We start from the raw sequence: 10,331 nt of genomic DNA, 5'->3' as shown, positions 1-10,331 counted from the left end.
TAGCTTGGCTGGTTCTGGTTCTGAAGGTTCTTTATGGGGTACTACTGTTGCAGGCAATGCTTTATGCCTTGTGCCTTACAGCCTCTCTAGACAGTAGTCAGTGATACAATGTCTATTATGTGTACCTATATGATCACTGGTCATATAGTTGTCAACATGAGCAGAAGGGAAGAGTAATAGCAATAATGCCTGGGACAATTTTGGGTTTTTTATGCTAATCTTGGATATTTAATCCAAGCAGAAGGACAGTGGAGTAAAAAAAAAGTCTTCAGTAGATTGAAACAGTTCCTTCTTTACTAAAGTTTTTAATTTCAGGGAGCAAAATTTTGAGACCTCCCAGCCTATGTTATGGAACTTGGGAATGACCAATTAATAAGCCGAGGTCAAATACATGTATTTTAAGTGTACAGGTGTTATGAAATGTGTGAAAGCTTAAATGTGACTGTGAATAAGACAACAATGATTCTTTCCATTGTTAAGATTTTTGTTCTTATTCTTGGGCTTGGGAGCTTTTTTATGTTAAGCTTTGTAATTAGGCTTTAGCTTTGTTTATGATTAGCCTGCTTCAGTTTCTGCAGCTTTGTTTGTTCTCATCTAATTTAAAATACATTTTAATTCGCTTTAATTTATGTACACAATTGCAGCTGTATCATGAATACACTATGACAAAAAATAAGTTTATTTATTTGGCAAAAGGAGATGAAAGGGATAGATTAAAAATATTCAAACTCAGCAGAAAAAAATGCAATAGTAATTAAAATTGATGATACCCAGAAACCAACAAAATTACCAGGACTTAATAAAATTTTATGGTGAAAGAAAATGTAATGGCCTACATAAACTGGTACTGGAAAAAGTATCTTCCAGTGACTGACCCTGGTTTTGAGACATTTTACTGTGTTTATTTATATTTAGGTCCCTGAAAGTTTTCAGTAGAAGAAAATTGCTGAGACTAGTGAACAGCTTTTTTTGAAATCCGTCTGAGATTTAAGGAATATCTGGGTTTAAATATTTTCTATTTTTACTAGTTTAAGCAATAGAAATAATTTTAAAATTAAGTACAGGATCCCACTTGTTACAGATAATTCCTTCCTTTGTTCCAGTGAATAATCTGGATCTTTGATTTTTGAAAAAGTGTGTTTAGTGACATGTAACCAAGAACTTTAGGTCCACATTAGCTGTAAGGATATGAGATTTCAGTGTAGCATTTGAGCACCTGCTTAGACTTGAAGGGCAGTCTTCTGTTAGAGGTCTTATAAACTGGGGGAAAGATGATTTCACTATGCATTTTGATGGTGATGTTTCAGTGTATGTTCTGTTAACTTGATCCTTTTATTACATAATACTGAGTTATTTCATATCCTTGGAGCTTCAGTAATGTAGTGTATTATCCCTGAAGTCCCAGGGGGGACTTCATATTTTTCCCACTGAAAATCAAGTAGCAGCTTATCTCCGTTGCAATCAAAAGGAAATGCTGGACTTACTTTAGATAAGCAGTTTGGATAACAATATACAGACTCCCCCGTGGAACAGTCATAAGGAAACCAGCTGACGTAAGGGAATGAAGACATCCGAGAGCACTGTTTAAGCAAACACGAGTTAAAGTAGGTGGAACAGTTGGTCACAGTCTCTTAGAGCAAATGGAAACAGCAGCCAAGTACAGAATGGAAGGAGAGCGCCTCGCTTCTTGCCTCTGCGTTATTACCAGAGAAGGATGGAAGGTAATGGAATGCACGTGTGTCTATGCTTGTGTTACATCAGAAGTCAAAATAACGTAGTTAGGCTGCAGCAGCTTTCACTTTTAGCCAAAGTGCCAGGGAAATGTATGGCATATTAAAAAGCAAAGTTCACTACTGGAAAAAAGGATGTAAACCTTTATTGGCCAAAAGGGAAGTGCCTGGTTTTGGACTGCATTAAGACTTGTGGCGCTGCTCTGGTTTGGTTTAGTATGAAGCATGCCCCAAACTGGTTTTGATTTGTGTTTTCTTTTGTTAGGTTATGTAGGCTGGAGTTTCTACCTGAGTATGCTGATTTCCATGATGATGGCAATAATGGTTTAAAAGAAAATAGTCCTATTTTGCCATCCCCCCTCCCCGCTAAAACTAAAACAAAACATTCAAAGTAAAAAATAAAAACATCCCTACTAAGGATGTAGGAACACAAACAGGAAGTGTTAAGAGGCTGCAGTTTAATTTTAACACTAGAGGATGGAAAAAATTTAAGATCAACACTAATTAATGAATGTCAAATTTGCATCATTTAGGGGGTTGTTCAGAAGAGCTGATTGTTTCCTTTTTTTAAATAAACCATTTTTTTTTTTAAGGAATTTGTATCATCGTGGAGTCTTTCAAAAGAGAACCTTAGGACATTCTTGCCCAAGTGTCAGTACCATACACGGTCTGCCTTTATAAGTTGTCTCAGCCCCTGACAACATTATTAGTCATATCAGTTCTTCCTCTACGCTTCAAGACTGTCTTTGATAATGGTATTTTTAAAATATAAATACTTTTAGTAAGCATGAAACCCCAGAGTTTGTATTCAGTGTAACTGACATTGGAATTTTTCTTGACTATGCACTGTAACTATATACTATGCAACTTCATTTTGTAGTTTTATTTCACATTTTAAGGCTTGCTAGTAATTCATATTTGTACACCAGCTTATTGATGAAAAAAATTAATGAGTGATGGAAAGAGATGAAGAAATGAGCTTTCAATCAGACACAACATAAGAACTTTCTGAAGACACAGCAATTTACATGCCTTTGTGCCCCACAGAAACAAAATCTCTGATAGGAAACGGACTAAGAAACACTTGCCAGAATACATTTACCTTCTCTACTTTTGATTTCATTTATTTCACCTACAGGACTGATTACCAATCATGTGGGGAAATTCAACCTTTTGTAAGTATTCAGTGAAAAATACAAAGTCCATCCGTGAGCAGAGCATGGAGGCAACATAGACGCCAGTGAAAGAGTAGCTGAAAGATTTTGGATGTCGGAAAAAATAATTAATTTCTAAAGATCATGAGATTTACTGGCATGTGATAATCAATTAATTGGAAATCAACTACAACTTGTTCTGTTCCAAGAATTGAATGTTGAATCCACAACTGGGGAATATTTTTTTGAAAAAGTTGTACAGAAAGGACACTCCAGTCATGAAGTGTTACTTGTGAGTGGAGCAGAAGTAACTATGAGCAGAAGTAGTCAATGGATTTTGTGTGTAACACACAGAACAAGAAAACCAGTACTCACACTACATATTAGCATTACCTGTGTTAGTGGTGAGATGGAGGTTTCTACAGTGAAGCATAAGCAGATGTTTAGTCCGTCTTTTGGAAGATTCCTTTGTTTAACATGTGATATCAGGTGTCTCCTGAGGTATCCCTCACTGTTGTCTTCACTCTTAAAAGCCCTTCCAGATTTCCCTTTTTCTAAACTAGTGGTTTTCATACTTTGAAGCAGTGTCTGCAGTGGTGATCAAGGCAACTTCCCAGTGACTCACAGGTAAGATCTGGAGGCTGCTGCACCATCCCTGGATTCTGTCCTTTTTACTCTTCGCTATTATATCACAGGCTGGTACCCCAACCTCATACAGCTTCCATGTATTCCCTAGTTTATGACAGCTGCTGTGGAGAAGCCATGAGGATGACAGCAGCATGGTCTGCTGAGAGAGTTCCTTGAATGTGATCCTATAAATGTACTGCAGTCTTCATTGTTGGAAGATTTTGTTCATCTGTTTTATCATTTTATTTCTTACCTGGTTTTTGTGTTGTGTGTCACCCTACTGCCCATGGCATATTCATTGGACAGTTGAAGCATCAGCCCCTATCATGCTAGTAATACCAGTGTCCCTCACTGTTATCCTCCTATGTTTCCAGTATTGCTCTGGTTCCCAGCAAGTCTGTTGGCCAACAAGAGTAGCCTGCTGCAGGCCTGGTGACATGGACTTTTCCTCATAATTTTGAGACCCAATGTCATCCAGGAGCCTGAGACGTGACAGGGGTGTTGCAAAGCAGAGGAAAGTGAAGCAGCAGCCATTTTAAGGGAACGCGGTTAGGACTGACATTACAACCTAGTGTTTCGGTATGTTATGCATATGGTTCAAAGGCCAATGAAGCTCCTGATCAAATTAAATAAGCAGATTTTATTTCATGGGAAAATTTTTCTCCACACCTCATAGAAACATTACAGAAGGACAACCGGAAGGAATTACCATGGAAATTCAAAGAACTGAATGAATGACTGTACATTAAGATTTGCATGCTGTGCTGCAGGTATCTGTTGTAAGGTTATGATATTCAATGTTATATATTTAATTTAACTCCAGAGAAAAAACCAAAACAAATGCTGAATTGAGAACAATATTTTTATTTCATGTCTTTTTGAAAGATTCACTATTACTTTTTATAAATATACAAAGACCAGTAGGAGTGGAAATGCAAAGCACAGCATTCACCCCATTAACATGCTACTTTATTTGGAGGGAATTGAAAAAGTAGTTTCGCCTATTTTATTTGCATGTCCCTGCTAGTCTGTTACAGAACCTGTTAAGCCACCATGCCCGTGGCGTAGTTAACTCTGGAGGGAGCATCAATCTTAATGATCGTGGGATGTCCCACCATGTACAGCATGAGAGTAGCGTAGGTCAAGGTTGGGATGACAGGCATTGCAATCTTCCTGTTTGTGAAACACAGACAAGTGATCATAAATTAGCAGGGCAGATTTAAATATTAAGCGAGAGCTGTAGGGAGGTGTGGGAGTGCTGTGTTCATCATGTACACTCTGTTGGGAGAACGTCTGTTGTACTGGGCAGCCCGGGAGTGCTGCATGCTGTGCCTGGCTAAGGAGATGTTTGGCTTTGTGGCTAAAAGCTGTCATGCTGGTTTGGTGAAGCAACTCAGAGCTGGGCATGTGCCATGGATTATATGTGAGTGCTGCAGCTTGTGCTATGTTCCCATGGGTTGGTTAATGTGCCTGCCTCTATGGCCTGTGACTGTGCTCTGTCTTTACTGTAATCAAAGAGCTGATGTGGCTCTGGCTTTGCTGTACTTCAACAACAGCTATCAGGAAAGAAAGCATTGTTTGCTCTGAATTCTCTTCAAATCTGCACAGCAACTCAAAATTAGTATCTTAAATTATTTGGGAGAATGGACTGTTTGACTAGAAAGCTGAGGAAAGCTTTATGATTTAAGAATTATATGTTGCAAAGAACCTTATGTATGCAATTGATCTCTTAAACTTTAGCTATTCTGTGACTTCAAGTAATTTCATTGTGTTTTCAGCCTTTATGCATGTGCACTTTCATCATCATTACTCATGTCCCAGAGAACTGAGTCCAACGTATTTTGGGAAAAATGATAGAAAATAATGAGCAATTAAAAAAAAAAGGTTAGCAAACCAGTGGAATTCTCATGCATGAGAACTAACAAGTGACTTTTCAATAAACTAACTGTAAAATGTGAAGTAAAAAAGGAGCTTCCATGCTTCTTATCATGAGTCACAAGAGAAATGAACTCAGCAGAAAAATGTCATGTTTCAGTAGCGTGTCCAACATATCTCAAAGGGTACAGGGACATAAAAGAATCTGTAATAATATATCTGTCTATTCCCAAAGAACTAACATTAGTACTGGTTCCAAAGTAAATGGGATTCTGACATGGTTAGTGTCAAATAGTTTCAAAACCTGCTAGAAAATACACTGATACATAAACCCCATTTTCTAATTTAAGAAACATTAGAGGAAGGAAAATGTTGAATGGGATGGAAACTGATACTATGTTGAAATTTCTGGGTAATGTGTATTGCCTTTTCATGAAAACCTGATGAATTCATTGCACTTATTACCTGGAAATAGAAGAATGTGAGCAGCAGTAAAAACCAAGGTAAAAGGAACCACACTACTTTCAGATAAATTTCAAGAGCTTCAGAGCTTCCCACTCTTCAAAGGCTTTCTGCAATAAAAGCTTCCTGCAGAAGAGCATATGTGGAATAACAAAGCTCAGTAAAAACCAACTAAATGAAAAGGAAGGTGAGTTGTTATTACAGTTCTATAGCATGATGGTAAAAACTTTGGCATGAGCTTAATATGAGGCTGAGTACAGAAAATGTATTCTCTAGCTGTTATCTAGGAACACGGGGTATCACTAAGTTGTTCCTTGCAAATTTATTTTTAAAAAATGAGGAATGTGATTAAAGTATAACAGTTAACAGATTTGTTGCAAAAAATAGATATGCTGCCTTTTTTGACACTTAGGTCTGTCAGATGAAACATACAGTACCTTTTCTTCATCATTTCCAAGAAATGAAGGAATATTGTAAAAAAACTGCATTGATAAAAAACTTTTTTCTTTACTGTTCAAGTTAAATACACAGTAGATTTCAAAAAGAAATATATAAAATAATGAGGACTACAGTGTCCATATTGTTTAGGTTAAAACCCCCCACAGGTATATGTATATCAAAGCAAGTTACTTTTAACACATCCTGTAGATGAAAAACTTTTTTCTAGAACCTTAAATTGTGAATTCACAAATTACTAAAGGACGTATATTCAAAGTCATTCAAAAGACTGTTTTGCTTTTTCACAGGTGACAGCCAGGAGTGCTAAATCAAAGAGAGAAATGCTGTGATCAGGATGCAGCTTTCTGAGGTGCTTAGAAATGGAAAGATACTTTTGGAAACCATGCTGGACTGAAGTCCTAGACTGAGATTCCCAGACTCTAATGAAAATATGGCACAGCATAGTGCTGGCTAAATGATGCCTAAGTAGTCAAACACATTGTCGTGGCCAGTACTGAAAGCTGTTGCTACTGCAACTTCTGCTACCTCTACCAGCAGTGGCTAGTCATAGTGAGCAAGAGGCAATAAGAACCACCGATCCAGATGATTTTACTTCATCTGAAAACTGAGGTAATGTGTCCTTACATTTCTCTAAGAAAAACAGGAGTGCACTAAGGAGCATTGGAAATCTACAGAACTGATTTGAGCTATGTAAGGTATGTAGTGGAAAGAGAATATAAACAAAATAGTGTTAGTTGGGTAAAAATAGAACAGGAGACCATAAACATAAAATTATATTTAATGTGTTGCATTTGGTGCTTTATTTTCCCACTCTCCTAATAAATACAGCAAGGCTAAAATGCTAAGCAGAAACACCACTATTGAAGAAATGGAGGACAGCTGGATGGTATCTGGGAGAGAAACATTAATGCGTTAAAGGATCTAAAGGGATAACGAAGGATTTTTTTTATGAATTTCTGATCATCTGTGCTTAATAATAATAATATCTAAGGAAAACAGAAAAGTGCATGAAGCAGCTAGCAGTGACCATTTTAAAATACTGCTTGCTCAATCACCCAAGCTTGTTGAATTACACAATTCCTACTGAAATAAATAGGAAGTGCTGCTGCCAAGCCTTGTTATAAATGAGGCCACCTGAGAAATTGTTGAATAGCTGATCTATAGCAAGTAATTGTTAGGGAGTTGTAAATTCAGATGATGCTTATATTAAAGTTGGTGACTGAGTCTTTTGTACATTTTACCTGTTTAGCTATACCCTTTGTATTTTCCTTAGTTGAAGCATACATCTTATTTTTGTAATTATTTTCTCAAAGACTTCTAAAAATTCTCAAAAGCCTTAGAATAGTCTGCTGACATAGGTAATCTGAAAAAATGCATTTAAGCAAAGAGAATTATTAGTAAACAGGTTACTGGAAAGAATAACAACTTAAGTCAGCTAGAAAAGAATACTCAGAAAACACTATTGTATAAACTTACTTTTCTAAACTGCCTTGTCAGAAGAGTGTGGTGAGCATATTCCCTGTGCTGTGGCCTATAGAAGAGTAATTCAAATTTTAGGCCATCTAGTACCAAATCAAAACCACCATGGTCTAGTTATTCAAAGCACTAAGTCAGTATAAACTAAAACTGCCAGTTCAAATTTACTCTAAGGGTTTCTTCATTAATTTGTTGGATATGTACGTGCAAACTGTCTGTGGTTCTGCAATTCTGTGCCTGACTGGACCCTTCTTAGTTACCCCTGACTTTTCTTTTTGTTAGTTACTACTTCTTGTCTTCTCCACCTTCTGTGCTTAGGTGTATTGTTAGCTGATGTCCTCATGTGTTCCTACCCTAGTCCTCTTTCAGAAGGATGTTCAGAGGTCATTCACCCAACTCTTTTGTTGCTGTTTGCCTCAGACATTCATTTGTTCAAGTATTCCAAATCTTGTGGCCTCCTTCTCTTTTTGCCTTTGATCTCAGCATAAACATTGTGGGTGCACTGGCCACACTTTAATGATGTGCTCTGCCTCGGTGGAAGTTGAGCCATCTGCCTCTCTTGGGTCTTTCCTGAGACTCTTCTCTTCTTGGGTTACCACAAGAGCCACACAACTCCCTTCTGAGAAAGGGAATGCAAATGTACACCCTGCTCTAGTCATCATTGATTCCAGTCAAAACTGGTGATACAGCGAAGCCGTGCAGAAAAACTTGCCCTTTCTATTTCCTCCTCATAATAAGTCAAAACATAATGTGTCAGAGGTGATTGAATTTTAGGTCAAGAGAGCAAAGTACCCTCTCTTTAAATATTTCCCAGAATAGTGGGCTTCTCTGCTGTCTACGTTAGTCATCACTTTTCTGCACAGATTCAACATATCCACACATGCCTTGTATAGAAACAACCCCTTCACCTTCCTGTCATTCCAGGAATGAGTAGACATGACCTTCTGCCATTAGGAAGCAGTCTTAATACTGGAAATCTATCATGGATTTCTGTCTGGGAGGCTGGAGAATACACTGGTAATGGCACCTTCAATGAGCAAGAAGAGTCTTGCTGGGTAAAAACAAATTGCCACTTGCATTTTCTTTCTCAAACAGTCTTGGGTGAAGTACTCGGAGAAAAACTGCATGTTTTAGTCAAAAAGAAATTCTGCTTTGGAAAGAGAGAGTTCCTTTATAGAGGGGCTGGGATGGAGGGATAGCAAGAAAGCACAGACCTCAAAATACATCACCTTCTCCATTCTGTGTTTTTTCCATTATTTTTGTCCCCCAGGCATTTGCATCTTTTCTGACTGCCACCTACTCATCTAAAAAACTCAGATGTTAATAGTGTGGATAGTAATTCTATTCATGTTGAGAATTCCTCCCAGTACAGCCAGCTCAGCTTCCCTTGCTTCACCTCTGCATGCAACTTCTCTTTCTGTGTGTGGTCACTGCACAAGGGAGTTTGTCCTATACATGTAATTTCCATGCAAATATATTTAATTTCTATGACTAGCCTCTGCTGTAGCAACAACTTTCTTTATGCTACTCAGTGAAAGTGTGTCACGATTTAAGACTGAGCTGACAGTGAGGAGACTGAGTGGGCTTGGATACTAATGCACTTCTAGTCACAGATAAATATTTAAAGTTTACAAGTGACACAACTTCCCTGTTCTGTGTGAGAGACTGTGCAGTTCAGGCTGGAGGCCAAGTAAGTCAGTGTGATGGTCTCTAACACAACCTGCCTCTCCTGCAGCAGGGAGGTGGTGCCATCCTGGAGGAAGTTGGGTGGGTCAGAGCAGCAGTCCCAGCCATGGGATGGGCAGTCCAGCATGGAGCCCCGGGGTCCCTGTAGCTAGCCCTGGGGATTCTGCTGGATCTCTTTCCCAGGAACAACCTGGCAGTAGCATTCACAACCTGCTCCACTTCAGTTTTCCACACCTCTGCCAATAGCACAGCACTTAACAGGTTAGTCACCAGGGGAGTGATTGGAAGGTAAGCAGCGTTTAAGCTGTCCAAACCCTCTGTCAAATTGTCACAAGTGGTACATCGTTCCTGAAGGATTAAAATGGAAATGACTTGGTGTTTTTCAAAAGGTTGGTTGTGGAACAGTCTGGCCCCAGGAATAGCTACTTACAAAAGTGTGAGGATATATCAGGGATGTAAGTCCTGGGCACAGTTCAGCTGAGGGTGTCAGGCTTATTGACAGTGCATACCCACAGAAAACCATTAGTGTGGCCCTTGCTAATTCAACAAAGGTGTTTGAGATACAATTGTGTAAGAACACATGACCTATGTAAATTTATATTGCTAGATGATCCAGCCATGGGTAGACTTCTCTTAAATATTTTGGAACCATGGCCTGAAGGTCATTCACAATCAATGCAGTACAAGTGTGTTGATCACTCTCATATTGTACTGCCACCATCCTACTCAATAATTTGATCAATTATTCCAAAATTATGTTAATTAATTACAATGAAATTTTAAAATGCAGTAGAATATGGAAATTACTGTGTGTTTAGATATTTAATATTAAAATATGCATGTTTGTTTATACCTCATTACA

At 38.2% G+C, this 10,331-nt stretch overlaps 1 long non-coding RNA gene across 1 annotated transcript; it reads left to right on the top strand.

The window, feature by feature from the left end:
* The first annotated feature begins 3,526 nt into the window (after positions 1-3,526).
* LOC136361848 (uncharacterized) lies at positions 3,527-9,841 on the top strand. The gene is made up of 2 exons (XR_010743694.1): positions 3,527-6,035; positions 6,595-9,841. It is a non-coding gene; the product is annotated as an uncharacterized lncRNA (long non-coding RNA).
* Positions 9,842-10,331: the final 490 nt, after the last annotated feature.

The sequence above is a fragment of the Sylvia atricapilla genome, chromosome 1 (genome assembly GCF_009819655.1).
Source record: "Sylvia atricapilla isolate bSylAtr1 chromosome 1, bSylAtr1.pri, whole genome shotgun sequence".
Classification (NCBI taxonomy): Eukaryota; Metazoa; Chordata; class Aves; order Passeriformes; family Sylviidae; genus Sylvia; species Sylvia atricapilla.
Note: the sequence above shows the minus strand (reverse complement) of the source record. Positions and strands in the feature narration are given on the sequence as shown.